Consider the following 18,205-nt stretch of genomic DNA (forward strand, 5'->3'; position numbering starts at 1 on the left):
TCAATTTCCTCATTTGCAAAGGTGGGGCACAAATGCCATTTTCTCAGTGTTGTTGGATGGGTTAATCAACTTGTTACAATACCTAGAAAAAAATTAAGCTATAAGAAAATTATTAACCTTCTCTCTTTCCCCAGTAGTAACACCAAAATTTTCACCCTATAGGTTCTAGGAACATGTCCTACTACCTGCGTGAAATCTTCCTGTCTTCTCCAGAAGCTTTAACCCCCCTTTTCTGATATAGCACTTTTAGTCTAGGTTCCCCTGTATTGTCATGCTATCTTTTCCTACGCTTATGCCTTATCACCCCCAAATTATTTTAAACTCCTTAAGAATGGGGTCTGAGTCCTCTCTTAACTGATCATGTTCTTCATATTTCCTACCCCAGTGCCGGATGGAGAGCAAGTAGCACATCACACCGAGTCTAGTGTTGCATGAGGGGCCCTTGTGCTGGGCAAATCTCTGAACCCCCAACACTTAATATTCTCCTTTATAAAACAGAGATACATTTTGTCTTAAAATAGAGAGACATTTTAAAACCATAATGAAATAAGTGACATAAGGAACTCATAAGCATTTTTGGAAGAAATGTAAGTATGAGGATACTTTCCTTCAAGATTGTTGTTAACATGATAACAACCACTTTCATTTACGACCAGGCAACGGTTTTATAAATATTATGCTAAATCGTCAAAACAAATCTAGGTAATAAAAATAATACAGATGAGATAACTGTACACAGATAAAGAAACTGAGGCTTAGATAAACTAGCTCATTCAGAAGAGGGGAAGTTTACATGAAAAGAAAAAAATAATCTTGTGTTAGTGTTCCCATTGAGATGTATTTACTAAATCTATTCTAGAATGTCTTTATGTAAATATAGGTAAATGAAACATAGATGAAAAATAAAAGAGTTCACATCTAGAGATCTTCTGCCTCCTAGGTCACATCTACTCTCTACACCCACACCTTTATCATCATTCCAAACTTAAATTGTTAGTAGCAAATCAAATTCCAGAAAACTGGCATGACCTGATCTAAATCTTCAAGTCATCTCTTGTCATTTAAGACATTACTTATCATTTAGTCCATCATTCATTTATTTTATGATCATTATATCTCAATCCAAATTATATTTTGAATGTCTATCCAGAGTAGTAACTCTAATTTTATTTATTTATTTATTTATTTATTTATTTATTTATCCTCACCTGAGGATATTTCTTCCATTGATTTTTAGAGAGAGTGGAAAGGAGGGAGGGAGAGAGAGAGAGAGAAACATCGGACTGAGAGAGACACATTGATGGGTTGCCTCCACACGAGCCCTGACCAGGGCCAGAGATGGAACCAACAACCAGTGCACATGCCCTTGACCAGGAATTGAACCTGCAACCCTTTAGCTCACAGGCTGACACTCTAACCACTGAGCAATATCGGCCAGGGAGGTAACTTCAATTTTAACTATTATAGGAACCTCATCCTCTTCTTGGAGTCTTACCAGGTTTATATATGCTTGAGTGATCTCCAGAAAGATGAGAAAAGAAAATCTTATCTTTTCCATTTAAATATCATAATCATTGACATTTTCATTTCTAAAGCCAGCAATGGACTTGCATATCTAGTAAGTCTCTACTGGGCTTCCAGAAAACTGAGAATCAGAGATCCTGGTGCCTACAGTCTTGCTTCCTAGAAGTATGATTTGGCTTTTGGTTGTGGTCAGAATACCACCTCAAAGTATTGGTGTGTTGTCCTGGCTGGCTGGAAAACTCAAACACCTCTGCCTCTTCAGGCAGTCCATGACAAGAAAACTATTATCTTGAGGATAATGTTCTCAGCATTTTCCACAGAAACATTCCCATTTGTGTGTGTGTGTGTGTGTGTGTGTGTGTGTGTATGTGTGTGTGTGTGAGTGCCTTGTCTTTTTCTTTCTCCAGATCTCAATGCCTTTCTGGCCATTCCTAGCTTCTGCCTTACTATGATTATTCCCTGTGGCAACAGGAGCCTGCTACAAGCTTGGCCAAGGAAATAAGAAGGGAAAGTAAAAAATGCTTTGAGAAAACCATAGATTAAAATGTACAAAATTTTATACTACCCATTACCAAGACAGAGTCTTGTTCCCAAGAATATAAATGCAGTAATTTGCGAAGAGCACAGAAGACAGATATGTGGCCTGCAGGTTAAACATGATCCACAGGCAGGCCTTTTTTTTATCTGCACAGGTTGTGAAACAATAGTAACTGAGTTGACAAAAATTTTTTAATAAGAGATATATTACATACAAAGATAAGTTAGAGTAAACTAGATCCCTATTCTCTTGGTCAAAACCAGTTGGTCTGAGGCACCTTTGCCCTTCAGAGAAGATTAGTCTCACTAGGTGGATATACACCTCCCCACTCCAACCTGAAATAATGATTATTATGCATAGGTAGGTGTAACTATTATTTCGCAATCTCTGTGCACGTCCTACATAAAAAGACAGAACCAAATTGCTTGCCATTTCAACTGCACACAGAAGGTAACTGTGAGGATCCATGGCTGGTGAGTCTTTTCTAGTCTGAGAGCTCATGGGGAAAACATAGTTTGGGAAGGGGCTACCTTCCTCATTAGGCCTGGTGAATGTTTATGTGAGGAACCTAAACCTAACAGGTTTACGTGGAGAGGGAATAGGAGGAGGAAGGGAAGGTGCTCAGCCAGCCTTTCACAGCACTTTTGAAATAAAAGGCCAGGAAGAATCAGAGATTCTATTGGTATCCTGTTAGTTTGCTAGTTTTATCTGAATTTGAAACTATGAGTCACTTGGGCATGGGATGCATATCAGCAGCTGAGCTTGTTTCCCAAGGAAATAGCCTGTCAAAACTCTTCAGAATTTAAGAAATTGGAGTGTGTCAGAGCAGGATAACTTCTGATTTCAAGAAGCTAACAGAAAAAATCATGAAATTGGCTCTCTCGGGTTACTCAGTGACCTCATGAAGGTAAGGCGAGAATCAGAAAGAATTCTATGGAGTAGATGCCTGAAGATTCAAATGCATGAGCTCATTCCATGGAGAGAAAAGTGTGGTTGAAAAAGACTAAGATGATTGCTTCCTTGTTTGTGAATTGAGAGGGAAGTTTGGCTGTTTTCATTACTTGGGGACTCTTTGTTTCCAATAGACAAACAACTGATTCAGAAGAGGAGGCTGTTTATCCGTTCAGTGGGCCATGGTACAATAAATGCCTTGCTGGATGACCTCTTAGAGGACAGAGCGCTTAGCCAGGAGGAGATGTGAAAAGTGAAAGATGAAAATCACACAGTCATGGATAGGGCTCGAGTCTTGATTGACCTCATTATTGGGAAAGGATGCCATGCCTGCAAGAAATTTATTCAGCATCTCTGGGAAGAAGACCCTGAACTTGCATCAAAGATGGAGCTGTATTTTTGTCAAGGTAAGGTCCAATGATTCACCCTAAAGTCCTGGTAGTACCTGTATCTTGAGCCCAGTACCCTTTATTTTCATTTGTCTTATCAGTTTAGAATAAGCTTCCTATTATCTCAGCCTCAGACCCTATTACGTTGTGGCCCTAGTGCATGTTCTTTTGTCTCTAGACATAGGTTCTTTTTACTACCTATCACTCTGCTCTTATCTCATCTTTTTATTAATGTACTTTTCAAAATGTCATAGGCAGTTAGATAGACATGGTCAGAGAAAGGACAATGAATCAGGTATAGAAGGTCACCAGGGTGGAAAGCCCTGGGTGCCTAGCAATGGGCCAAGCTGAGAAAACAACAACCTTGCTCCCAGGATAACTTCTCCTTCTTGGGTAGCACACTGCTGGTCATATGGTTTAGAATCCCTGGCCTTTCATATCTCTGGTCATTAGGTTAGAATTGTCCCCTCACCTTTGCTCCCCTAGCATGTTGCTAGTCATACTGGTTAAAACCCCTTGGAGACGGAATAACAAGGGGGTCCAATAACAGCCTTTAAGCATTAAGCCCTAAGGACAATGAGGTTCTGACAGGCATCAAGTACATCTAGGCTTCAGTTGGGTTTTAGCTCCAGGCCCATAAAAGCAGAAAAAACAGACAAGCGACTCCTTGGCTTATCTCAGAACCAGCGGCATTGACTCATGACACGTCACCCTGGCACTGACCAATCAATGGAGACCATAACCCTGAAAAGGCACACCTGAAAAGCTGATGAATATCTTATTGGAATCCTCCCTATAATCTCCAGATATATACCCAGAGTGCTCTGTTTCTTGGAAGCATGGCCACACCTTCTTCTCTTTCCCCCATGAGCTTTACCTTTACCTTCCTCTCTCCTAAACTCCAATTTCCCTTCTTTTTGCCTCTGTAACTTGTTTTCTGAGCCCATTTCTTCCACAGCTCACTCCTATCTCTGCAACTTTTTAAATAAACTTCCTCTTATAGTTTGAATTTTGGCTCTGAATTCTTTCCTAGCCAGAACTCAAATACCAAGGTCGCTGAACCAAGGTCCAGTCTGATCCCACCAGTCTAACATCTGATGCTATTCTTGCTGCTGCCAACAAAAATATATAGTGATGGGGAAATTGTCAAGGAGAAAATTAAGTATAGAATTAAGTGTGCATTAAATAATTATATTTATATCAAATTACACATGGATTCTGTTTTCTAGTCAATTCCTTTGATTCTTGTTTTTTGTAGTATTTTCTATTTGCATGTGCCAGTCTGTGGGTGGTCCCCTTCTAATAGTAGGAAATTGTAACCCACCCACCATTCTTTTGACATTGTTTCTATAAATGCTGACTCTGACTAATATGCAGTTTATAAATAAACAGTGTGTTTAAAAATCCTAGAAACTAACTTCTAAAGATATAGACTCTGACCTTCAGTCATTACAGTTCTAAGAGAATTGCTGGCTTCAACCATAGAACCAGGATAATGTAGAACCAGGAACAAAGACCAAGATGATGAACACCAGAACATCACTTGATCAGTTTCGGGATCCTTATCAAAATAGACTGTGCTAGCCTGCACATAGAGAACTTTTCATCTCCCCTTGATTTATTTGTTCAACTTTCCCTCTCTCTTTTATAACAATCTCTGCCTGCACTGAGGTAGAGAGATGGAATTTGTGACAAGAGTCCCCCACCTTCTCAGGTGACTGGCGCTTGAATAAGCCTCTTTCCTTTTCCACTAGCATCTGCCTCATGAGTCTGGCTTTCATTGTGGCAGGCAGCCAAAACTTGGTTTCGGTTATAGTTTTGGTGAGCCAGCCAGGAATAAGTTGGATCCCCTCCTATAAGTTCCTGGATTTTGTAGAAGGGTTTTCCAGGCTGCCTGTGGCTGATATACCCCATGAGGAAACTTGGGAGCTGCTGAATGATTTTACTTGGGAATTATCCTTCTCTCTTTCAAAGATGGTCATCTGTTATGCCCAGCTGGGGAAAGGAAACAGGTTGTTGGTGGGTTGATGAGCCCAAACTGGGTAAAGTCTTTGGTGTGCATAATCAGGAGGCCCTGACCTATCACTTGGATTCTTTGAACCATTTGGGACTATATAGGACTCAATAGGCATAGCTTGGTGGTAGGCATGGCTCAGTGTCAAGAAAAATCCCAGTTCCATGGTGTGGGATTTGGTGGAGCTCTCTTTTGGCTTTGGTATATGGAATTTTGTGCATTGTTTGCTTTTCTTGTTGCCTACATTTTGTGTTGTGTCTTAATAGTTGTATTTTTAATTTGGAATATTGCTTAAAGAAATTTGCATAAGAATCATACTGTTATATAGTTGCTTGTTCCCTTCTATTTGTTGAATTGCTATTTTGTGTGTAATCTTTGACTCTTAAGCACGGGGGGGGGGCACCTTGGTATCAGTACCCAGTGGTAGACCCCTCAGTTGCATTCTAGCCAATCAGTCCATGTATGATTATGAGCCAATGACCAAGAAAAAGATGATCTTTTATTGTAGCATAGTTAGAATTGTTTGCCAGTTGCCTAGTAAATAAGATAAAACGTCTTATATGCAAGCTTCATGTTGTTGCTTAATAAGAATTCTACTCAGAAAGATCTAAATTAATGATTCAAAGAGGGGGAAATATCTTATTACCCTCCCAGATAAAAGTCAAAAAGAAAAATGGGAGGAAACAAGTCTTTTAAACACTCTATCTCGGAAGCCCGGGAGCTGCTGCAGTCCCGGGAACAATGGAGAAATTAATACCACCCTAAAATCCTGTGCAGGCTGTCGAAGCAGCAGGAACCACTGCCCCACCTTAATGTAAAGAAAAAATGTGGTATTTTTAAGTTCAAATGTCAAGGCCTGATATCCATCCCCTGCCTCTTCTCCAGCCTCCTAAAAGTGGTCAAGGACACTAGATAATTAAACAGCTCATTTCTAAGCACACTAAAGGGATGATTTATGTTATCTCTATTATGCCTCTTAAAAATATAAGTGTATTTGCCAGTGGAAAAAACCTGTTTCTGAAAGTTATGAAATGTATTCATAAATTTGCCAATCTAAAGAATGCCAATTACTTACTTTCAGTTGTCACTAAAAATTAAGGTTCTAGAAATTAAGAATTCTAATTAAGCTGTATAGTATTGTCTACTTGCATGTACCGGTCTGTGAGTAGTTCCTTGAGGGCTACACTCTCTACTACCAGCCTTCCTAAGAACTGAGTTCCAGTACTGGTATCTGAGCCAGTCCATAATTATAACCTTTTGCTCTCTCCACAGAGTGAAGATGGGATCTCTAGTACTACCACTACTAGAATACCAGCACTTCTCCAAGCCCATTCTGAGGGAGAAGCCGTTAGTTATTGTGGGAGGAGAGTCTGCTTCTGTGCTAGATAATTAATGTCTCCAATGGTCACCTATTTTTAATAAATCTCTCCCTCTTACAATGCTTGTTGCTTATTCCCCCTGGGCCCTACCCCAACCACTAAGAATCCATCAATAACAAAGGAAGCCATGGATGACTGTAATTCTAATTGAGAATGTCCCTCCTTTTTTATTTATTTATTTTTATTAGGTTCCCTTACAGTACTATAGACATGCATACAGGTCACTTTGGGTTCTGCTGTGATGGGAAACAAATGAAACCCTCAGACAGAATCTTCAGTAGCATTGACTCTTTATAATGCCCTCGTCTTCTTGCTAATTTTTCAGCTCCAGATCTATAACAACAAGTCAATGTAATAACAAACATTCCTTGCTGGAAGAACACTAGAGAAACCCCATGGACAGATATTCTATTGCCAGAAACCAAGCTTTCTTTCAAAATGTTCAAAAAGGCCCAAGAGTAAACACAGCCTTTCTAACCTAAATGTGCAGGGTGGGAGGAGATGTGGCTTGTTGCCTGAGGAATGATTTGGGGAGTCACCATAGCATCATGGCACGTCATGGCTCTGCACCTTCAGAGCAGGGAAATGGCCATTTATTTTGCCTAGGCTGTATTTTCCTTGTGCATATAGTAATAAATAATGAAGTATTACCTCCGAGAAGCTTTGGGAGGGTTTCTAATTTGTTACCTTGTGCTAATTCCTAAAATTTCCAGCATAGGCTGTGGCAAGGGAATGGGTGCCAGGAATCAAAACCAAATTTTTCACTGTATTTTTCAGGGTTGGACAATTCTAATGAGCTTTTTATAAAGCTAAAGTAAAACTTAGCATGATTCTTTTCCTTTCAATTTGTCAGTAATAAGTTAGAAAAAAATATATGTGCATTGATACCAAATACAGTAGGGGAATGTTTTCAATGCTTTTCTCCACCTAAGGGATACATTCCTGTGAGATACCAGACACTGGGGCCAGGGCTCCATTTCCATAGGTAATCAGATAGTTTCTTTGAAGAGACACCCTTTGTTGAAGAAACCATATTTTGAGGGCAGTCTGCCAATATGCTCAGGGATTAAGAACACAGGTTTCAGGTCAGGACAGGTCTGTCATAACAATATGATCATTTGGAAAGTTACTTAACCTTTCTCAGGCCCAGTTTCCTCATTCATAAAGCGGAAAAAACAGTACCACCCACACAGAGTCCTCAAGAGAACTAAATTTTCTTACAAACATTTTTCTCATAAGAAAAAAAAGATTTCTCATATTCTACTAGTATTACAGATATTTGAAAAATTATATTAAGGTAGTAATTAACGTTACTGGATGTCCATTGTTCAACAAGCAATATTGATTTTCAAGCATTAAACTTAATTCAATAACTTCTCCAAGGCAGATACTTCACAGGTAGGGAAATTGATGCTTGAGTTGGATACCTATCATGTCAATAATTACACCACTGTAAAGTGTTGATAGTATTAAAAGGCCCAGTCCAAAGTCTGGCCTTTAATCTCCCCAGCAGAGGTCATAAATGTAAACACCCTATAGGTTTGGCAAAGAAACACAAATAAGTTAATCAGGTTATGTGGGGACAGGAAAAGTGGGAGAGCATACAAATGCACAGATGTAGATCTGTGGACTCAGCCTCAGGTAATTATTGTCATATGGGAATTCAGGCAAGAGAGGACTCTAATCGAAAATTTTATTTGAAATCTTACAATTTTTAACTTCTGCTAAACAATACCAAAAGAAATTATATCTGTGAGGGTCCAAGAAAACACACCTTCACTCATGGCTGTAGGTCACCCATTTTTGACTTCTATTCTGGTCTCTGTCTTACTATTACATCATAAATCAACGAGGCTGGGATTGCTCCTTAGTCACTTTGATGAAGTCGTTCACCTCCCTGCGACTAATCTGAAAAATGAAAGCAATAATGTATGCATTCTTGTTCTAGGGCTGCTGTGCAAAATATCACAAACTGGGAGGCTTAAAACAGAAATATGCCACGTCCTCTTCCAACCACGTTGTCTGACAAGATCCGGACGTGGAAAGGAAGCTTCAAGGAAGGTGTCTTCTGGGGAGAGGACGTGGCATGTGGGTGGGAGTAATTGGCTTAATGGGAATATCTCTTCTCTTCCTTGGAGGGGGATTTGGGGCCATAAATCAATAACTAACCTGGGAATGGTTAACAATGTTCTCACTTCTGAAGAAATCTTGATTTTCCCAAGTCCAGTCACTATGACATGTGCCAGATGCTTTAACAAATTGTTATTAGAAGTAGCTAGGAAAACTCCCCCTGGCGCCCCCAATAAGGAATTTATGGAAGAACTAGAGAAAGCTGAGCTCATGCACCCGCCTATGGTTGCAAGATTAGTCGAGGACAGGAAAAAGGCCATCGCCCCTTGCCTACTGTACAAGGATGACCCTGGGTAGCATATAGAATAAATAGCAGATTACGGCATCCCCCTAAAAGGGGCTAACAGTATGAAAAGGCTACCAGGCCCTCCTCTGCCTTAGACAGGTGCTTACAACGAGAACAGTATCAAAATAGTTAATGCAAATGGAAGGCATGTTCAGTATGAAAACTTGCCCTTCACGAAACGCTTGGCAAGGCGGCGGCCACGCTGGTGCTTGCTCCCAAAGAAACAAAAGGAAAGCATTCTTAAGCAGTTAATCAATAGCTATGGCAAAAGGCACTCTTTTCTTAGAAGAAAATGGCAAGAAGAATATAATAGCTTATGAATAGGTCCATAGTTAAAATATAACCATAAGAAGTAGTAACCACAGGCAAACATTATATAAAATATCTGTCTCACAAGCTAATATATTACTGCTGCAAACAAAGCCGCATCTATCACTCTATAGGTCACTGATTTTTCCTTTCTCCTCTATTCTAAAAAATAAAAGTCAAAATTGTTCCATTCTGATGAAATCGAAACTTGTATTGTTTAACCTGTGAATAATATTTCTTGCTTGCTAACTGAAAAAATATAATCATAGCCAAAAAAGAAAGTATAAAAGATTATGTTGATTCTCAATAAAGTGGAACAGTGTCACACCACCTCTAAGTTGTGTAGTCTGCTGTCTCCCAGCACCGATGCCTTGCCCACCTTCAGCACCCCTGACTCCTGCTGCAGCTGGACTGCAGCAGAAATACATTGTTTTACAGTTCTGGACTCTGGAAGTCTGAAACAAGGTGTGAGCAGGGCCATGCTGTCTCTGTCAGCTTCTGGTTGTTCCTGGCAGAGAGAGACATTCCTTGGTTTACCGATAGCGTAACTCTAATCTCTGCTTTCATTATAAGATTGCTGCCTTCCCTCTGTGTGTCTATGTGTTTATATGTTATTCCCTCTGTCTCTCTCTGTTCCTGAGTCTCTATTCTTTTTATAAGGATATCAATCATAATGAGTAAAGGGTTCACTCTATTTCAATACTGTGGAACACAATTCAACTCACAACAATGACTCACCCCCCAGGGCTATTATGAAGCTGTTGTTCTTTGGATTTATCTTCTTTGGGATGCATTGTGTTTCCTAATTCAGTGGGCTCATATTTTTCTCAGTTCTGGGCATTTTTCTTCAATATTGTTCTCTCTTCCATTTTCTCAATTATGACTTTCTGGAGTTTTAAACAGATATATATTAAAACTTCTCATTCCATTCTTCTTATCTCTAAACCCCTCTTTCAAATTTCTTCTACTTCCTCATCTCTGTTTATTGCATTCTAGATAAATTGTTTAAAAATAACTTTCAGATTACTTATGCTATCAGAAACTTTATGTGTCTTCCTTTTAACCCAACCACTATTAATTGCAACTGCTATACTTCCATCATTAAATTTCTCTGATTTAATTTCCTTACTATAAAATAATTGCTTTTTGCTTCCTTTATTTGAACCCCTTATCCACTGTCATTCTATACTCTGTATTTGATTAGTTCAACATTTGCTTATCATTGGGAACATCAACTTTTAGTTTCTTGTTTCTTCTGATATATTCTTGTAGTAGCTTGTATTTTAGTATGTTTATAAACATCATCCATGTAGTTCCTATCTTGAATATGAGACCTTTGGGCTGAAATTAGAGAAGAATTCCTTCTGCTTCTCCTGGCAGGTAACACTCGAGATTCAAGGTCTCATCCATCCCTCTTCAAAGATATGGCACCAATGTGATTCTAAGATCAGTCTTTCCACCTTGCAAAGTTTCCATAGGCCAGTATTTTTTTAATACTGTTGGTATAGAAAGCTGATGCATAGAGACTATACCCATCCTGGCTGCCTGCTAGTCCAGACAGGTTCTTTGCTACTCCTCTCCAGCTCACAATCTCTGAAGCTTCCTCTCCAGCCAACCCTAACTCCCAGGAGCTCCCATCACATCCCTTGGTCTCAATACTCTAACCATTCAGGACCCAGGTTCTGGTTCTTATAGAACCAGCAATGCCTCAATGTGCGTATCTCAATAAATTCACAATGGTATGGTGCATAGAGGGTCTCAGAGAGCTCCTATTATCTCTGAATAGTTTAGGACATTCATTAGTGATATTCAATAGAGGATATACATCAAAAACACCTAGGATTAGATTTATGTGTTCATAACCCTGAGCCTCACTCTTGGATATTCTGATCTGATAATCTGTAGTAGACCTGAATATTAGTACTTTCAAAAGTTTTCACTTGCAGAACCAATGTAGTTTACCAATGTAGTTTAGATACTTATTCCAGAGCCTAGTTCTCATTAAACCTTCAACACAAAAATAGCCATGTTCACATGACTATTCTACTCAAGAAGCTACATTGGCTCCCTGCTGCCTATCTTACCAGTTAAATTTCTCAATGAGGCTGATGGTTGTAAATCATCATAATCTGACCCAATCTGTCTCTCAAAACTCACTTTCCCAAGCAAACAACCTTTGACATAAGCATTTATATTATAATTCTGGCCTCAGAATTATATTTATATTATTCTAGTCATTGGTTCTGGCCTTGGCATTTTGTTTATACTGTATTATGCTACTTATTGGACTGTTTTCGTCTCAAAAATAACAAACAAAACCACTTACTTTAGAGTATAGAAATCCAATTATACTGTATTTATGACTCTGCTATTGAGAAAGAGACTTATCTATTCTAAGCTTCAATTTCCGATCTTTAAAATTGGGCTAATAATTTTTCAGTATTGTTGAGTGGGTGAAAAGGCCTATCTTAGTACCTAGGACACAGAAATATCTCAATAAGTTACTTTCTCTGTTCTCCATTACCAATCCAAACACTATCCCTCCTGCAGTTATAGAGTATGTTGTGCCAGCCTGTGCATCTTTCCCTGGTTGTTCAAGGTTATATTTAATTAACTATTTTCTGATACCTCACAGCAATTTTATCTATGCCCTTACTTATTTTCACTGCAATTATTTTCAACGTTTATATTTTATTTCCCTTAGTTATCTTCAGTTCTATAAAAATAAGTGCATAGTCTTATTCTGTTTTTATACTACATATTTCTTAGAGCGATGCCAGGTTGTGGAGTAGCACATGGAGCCAGTATAGTCATGCATCACTTAACAATAGGAATAATTCTGAGAAGAGTGTTGTTAAATCATTTTGTCATTGTGTGAACATCATAGAATGTACTCACACAAACCTAGATGGTACAGCCTACTATACACATAGGCTACATGATATAAACTCTTGATACTGGGCTATAAACATGTACAGCATGTTTCCTACAGTACTAAATACTGTAGGAAATCATAAGATGATGTTAAGTATTTGTGTATCTAAACATAAAAAAAGTACAGTAATGATGTAAAAGATCTAAAAAATGGTAAACTTGTATAAGGCACTTGCCATGAATAAAATGTATTGGACTGGAAGCTGCTCTGATGAGCCATTGAGTGAGTGGTGACTGGATGTCAAGGCCTAGGACATTACTATGCACTACTGTCGACTTTTTAAACATTGCCTCACAAGCCCTCCCCCTGCTTCTTTCCAACAGTGTCAGAAATAAAACTTCAAAATTGTCAGTGCTGGGAATAGAACTTTGAAACTGTCAGTGCTGTTCCACGAACAAAACTGTGGACTGGATTGATTGAAAATATTGAGGAGAAACAAGCTAGAAAAGGCATAGATCACTGTAATAGTGACTGTCAAGAGGGATTTAAATAGTGATTGAAAATCACTAAGAATAAGAACCGAAGACAAAGAGACAAAAGAACATAAGAGATTGTTATGCAATGTGGGTTTTGACTATTGCATATTAAAGCAGTGGTCAGGTTAAGAAACTTTGTGGTATTCATGAAAAAAAAAAAAGAGTAATGTTTCGCATGGAGAAGGCGTAGAACAGTGAGTCAATATTTTGACTTTAAATATTTGTTTTCGGTTCCATTAACCGTATCTGACACAAAGGGCTATCTCTGGCATTGAATTCATGGGAAAAGAAAACTTATTTATGTTTTACATCATTATAACCTGAAAGTACTTTCAAAGTTCAGAGACAGGCTGGTTCCACATGTCACAGAAAGCTTTTACTAAAGTGGCAGTGGCTCTTACTGCTTGTTCAGGTAGCTCCTGTGTATCTTTGTTCTTGTACAGGACCTTAGGTCCTCAACAAAGAATTTACACAATGTACTCTGAAGACCATCACGCTCCATCTAGGAGGGCTGTAGTGCCCTCTGAATATTTTGCAATGGGGAGTCAGGGTCTTCTGTACTGAAACAGATCAGTGGCTGACTAATTGGGATATAATTTGTGCACCCAAAATTCAGGTGTTGTGAGTGAGAGGAAATCAACTGCCAAGCCCCACAGATATGACTCCTGTGAGGAAAAAAATTCCTCCTGGGCTTCTTGTCAAAGTGGCAGCTTGGGGAAATGCAGTATTCAGAACCTCCCACAACCCCATCAAAATTACAACTAAATTTACAACTATCATTCAGAACCACATGAAACCTAGCTGAACAGAAGTCTTATAACTAAGGAATATAGAATAAGCCATCCTGAAACTGGCAGGACAAGCAGAAACATGGAATGGGCTGGTCCCAAATCCATGTGTGCTTGTTAAAAATTGGGAAGGATATTTCAGCTGCCAAGGTCCTCCCTGAGGATCCAGGAGTCCGAGCTTCACATCAGAAACCCAAGCTCAGGATTCCAGTGTTGGGAAGAAAAGTTCCCATAACTTATGGCTGAGAAAACCAGGAAGGATTTTGGCTGAATGACATGAAGGGCTGCTGGAGCCCTAAGCAGTTCCTCTTGCAGGGCCTACACACTGACTGACTTGAACCCACTCACTCTGAGCTTCAACAGTAGAGTAAGAGATTGAAAGGCACTATGGACATACTGGGAGGAACTACATTGTATAGCTTCAATATGAGGACTGGAAGGGCAGCATTCTCCCAGACAGAAGTGGTGGCAGAGACCACTGTGACTTTTCTGAATCCTTTCATCACAGAGTTGGCAATCAGTCTCCTTATGAGTCTGCATCAGCCTCGCTAACACCGAAATTACCAGCCTTGGTAATTTCTTGAGAATTTGCCCCACCCAACTTTAGAACACACCCAGGCTTTTTTCACTGGCTTTTCCATACCAAGGGCCTGTCTTGGATCATGCTTTGGACTTTCCTAAAATCTCTCAAGCCAGAAGCAACTGGCCTCTGCATGCTCCATACCACTTGCTAAGTGGCCCCAGGCCTGACAGTAGTGGCAGCTAGCCTTGGTTCACAGCTTAGCCTTTCCTGGGTACTTCTAAACCCTGAATAAGTAGCAGCCATCTGCAAATCACTTTATATTTTGGTGGCCCAGGGCATGACACCTGGTGGACAGCTTCAGAACATGTTAGATTACAACCCAGCCACCTCCATGAGCAATACACTCAAGTGGCAGACTCAGGGGGACACCAAAGCCCCACTGAAATGAAATCTACTCCATGGGGTTGGTCCCTGCACAACATCTCTTCGTCTATAGTCACAGCCAGTACTCGCAAGCAATCCTTGCAGCCAATCAGCGTGGAGGTCAATCCCTCCCAGTTATTTACCAAAAATGATCAAGGCTCAACTACAGCTGAACAGAGCACAGAGCCCATATGAAGTGTAACTGGAGCTTTCAGCCAAAGTGTTCAGGAAGTCTCCGCCACTTGGCCCTACAGAACACCTCCTACATAATGCCACTCTACAAAGACTGGGATACTCAGAAGCTCTACCTAATATGTAGAAACCAACACAGGGAAGCAGCCAAAATGAGGAGAGAAAGAAACAGGTCCAAAATGAGAAAACATAAGAAATCTTCAGAAAATACTAAATAAAATGGAAGCAGGCAAACTATCAGATACAGAGTTCAAAATAGTGGTTATAAGCCTGGCTGGTGTGGCGAAGTGGTTAGAGAATCAGCCCACACACTGAAATGATAGCTGATTCGATTCCAAGTTAAGACCACATACCTAGGTTGCAGGTTCAATCCTTGACCCTGGTGGGGGTGCATGTGGGAGGCAACTTATCTCACAGTGTGTCTCTCTCATATTGATGTTTCTCTCTCTCTATCTCTCTCTTTCCCCCTTCTCCCTTCCCTCCCTCTTACTCTCTCTAAAAATCAATGAAAAAAATATCTTTAGGGGAGGATTAACAAAAAACACAAAACAAAACAAAAACAATGGTTATAAGGATGCTCAAGGAACTTAGTAAGAAGAATTTCAACAGCATGAAAAAAATATAGAAACCATAAAAAAGAAACAGTCAGAAATAAAGAATACAATAACTGAAATAAAGAATACATTTCAAGGAATCAACAGTAGAGTAGATGAAGTAGAGGATCAAATCAATAATTTGGAATATAGGAAAGCAGGAAACACCCAGTCAGAACAGAAAAAAAGTGAGGATAGTGAAAAGAGCTTCTGGGGCAACTTCAAGTGTACCAATTTTCACATCATGGGATTGTTGGAAGGAGATGAGAAAAAGCAAGAAATGGAAAACCTATTTGAAAAAATAATTACAGAAAAATTTCTTACCCTGGTGAAGGAAATAGACATACAAGTCTAGGAAGCACAGAAAGGAGATGAACCCAAAGAGACCCATATAAGACACATCATAATTAAAATGCCAAAGGTTAAAGACAAAGAGAGAATCTTAGAAGCAGCAAGAGAAAAACAATTACCTACAAGGAAGCTCCCATAAGACTGTCAACTGATCTCTCAACAGAAGCTATGCAGACCAGAAGGGATTGGCAAGAAATATTCAAAGTGATGAAAAGCAAGGACCTACAACCAAGATTATTCTACCCAGCAAGGCTATTATTTAAAATTGAAGGACAGATAAAGAGCTTAACAGACAAGGAAAAAGCTAAAGGAGCTCATCACCACCAAACCAGTACTACATGAAATATTAAAGGGTCTTCTTAAAGAAGAAAAAATTCAAATAAAAAATATAAATAATAAAATGACGATAAATATGTATTTATCAACAATCACTTTAAATGCAAATGTATTAAACGCTCCAATCAAAACACATGCAATGAGTGTACAGAAAACAAAACAAGACCATTACATATGCTTTCTACAAGAGACTCACTTCAGATTGAAAGACACACACAGATTGTAAGTTTGGGAATGGAATAAGATAGTTCATAAAAATGGGAACTAAAAAGAAAAGCTGAGGAAGTAATACTTATACCAGACAAAATAGACTTTAAAACAAAGGCTATAGCAAGAGACAGAGAAGGACCCAGCAATTCCACTTCTGGGGGTTTACCTGAAGAAACTCAAAACACTAAGTCAAAAAGACATATACATCCATATGTTATTGCAGTATTATTTACAATAACCAAAGTACAGAAGCAACCTAAGTGTCCAGCAATAGATAAATGGATAAAGAAGAAGTGGTGCAGATATACGATGGAATATAATTCAGCCATAAAAAAAGAATAGAATCTTTCTACTTGGGATGTACACCTGAAACTAATATAATATTGTACATAAACTATAATTTAAAAAGAAAAAAAATTCCTCCTGAACCACATATCCTTCCATTTCTTATAGGAAATTCAGCTCCATCTTAATCATCTAGGACCATCATCCTATATGTGGTCTGTTGTTAACCAAAGCATCGTTGTGTGGCATATGACTGTATTAAATGAGGAGGAGAGCACACTTCTCACCCAAGTTCTGCAATCTGTGTTTGCCAAGCTTCTGAACCAACCTTTTTACCTGGTCTTCTTATTCATAAAATGGAATCAACATTTATTTAACCCTTTTAACTTACATAATTGTCATGAGAGGTTATGCAATAAAGCATGTGAAAAATTTAGAAGCACTTCACAAGGAAGTATATTTTTACATTCTTGGTTTCTGAAATATGGCTCATGAGTACTATAGACAGAAGGCACTATGACGTGGTCCTTACCTATACCATTCCATCCTAGAAAGTAAGGACAGTTATGAGTCCCCACCCAGTCTGCAAGCACACGTACACATACAGGAAAGAAAACGGAAGCACAGAGACCTTATATAAAATATTCAAGGTATACAGGTAATGACTGGAAGTTGATCCCAAGGCTATCGGATCTCAAAGTCCATGTTGACAAACTGTACAAAAGAGAGGGTTTTAGACAAAGGAAAAATAAAATAACATGCAATGGTTAGTACTCTTACTAATATTTATTAATCACAATGTCCTAACAGCCACAAACTAATGAAGAAGAATAAGAGATTAAAAAACTGAGAGTGTAAGTGGCTTTCTAAGGGTTGAAAATGGCAAAACCAGAACACCAGCACAGGGGTCTTTTGCCTTTTACGGGCTATCACAGGCAATTCTGACATGAGGATTTTTAAGTCAGTATGCTGCCTTTAAAAGGCTGCTTGTAATTTAACTCCTCCATTAATTTATTTTATGATGATTTTATCTATGTAATAGTCTGTCTATGTAATACTATTTCTAGGTACATATCTGAGTTGATAAATTTATCATTTCTAAAATCTATTTCCATTCTGTCTACAAATCTCCATCTAACTGTAGGTAGCTCAATTTTAGTCACTACAGAAAACTCTTTCTCGCCCCGCCGGGCATGGCTCAGGGGTTGAGCGTCGACCTAGGATCCAGGCGATCTGGGCTGGATTCCCGGTCAGGGCACATGCCCGGGTTGCGGGCTCCATCCCAATGACTCTCTCATCATTGGTGTTTCTATCTCTCTCTCCCTCTGCTGCCCTCTTTCTGAAATCAATAAAGATATATATAAAAAACACACACAAAAAACCAACTCTCTCTTACCAGAGTTTCAACTGATTTGTTGAGGCTTGAGTATATTCATAAAAACAAAGACAGAAATTCCTTTCCAATCCAGTCTATCATTACAACCATTGATTTTAGTTTTTGCAATTTAACTTATTATGGTATAATTTACATAATTTAAATACTCCTTTTAAGGAGTATTTTTGATAAATGTAT

At 38.9% G+C, this 18,205-nt stretch overlaps 1 pseudogene; it reads left to right on the forward strand.

The window, feature by feature from the left end:
- LOC107532339 (caspase-1-like) overlaps positions 1–18,205 on the forward strand; it is a 40,732-nt pseudogene that overhangs the window by 19,691 nt on the left and 2,836 nt on the right.

The sequence above is a fragment of the Miniopterus natalensis genome, chromosome 11, assembly GCF_054644295.1.
Source record: "Miniopterus natalensis isolate mMinNat1 chromosome 11, mMinNat1.hap1, whole genome shotgun sequence".
In the NCBI taxonomy this organism is placed as follows: domain Eukaryota; kingdom Metazoa; phylum Chordata; class Mammalia; order Chiroptera; family Miniopteridae; genus Miniopterus; species Miniopterus natalensis.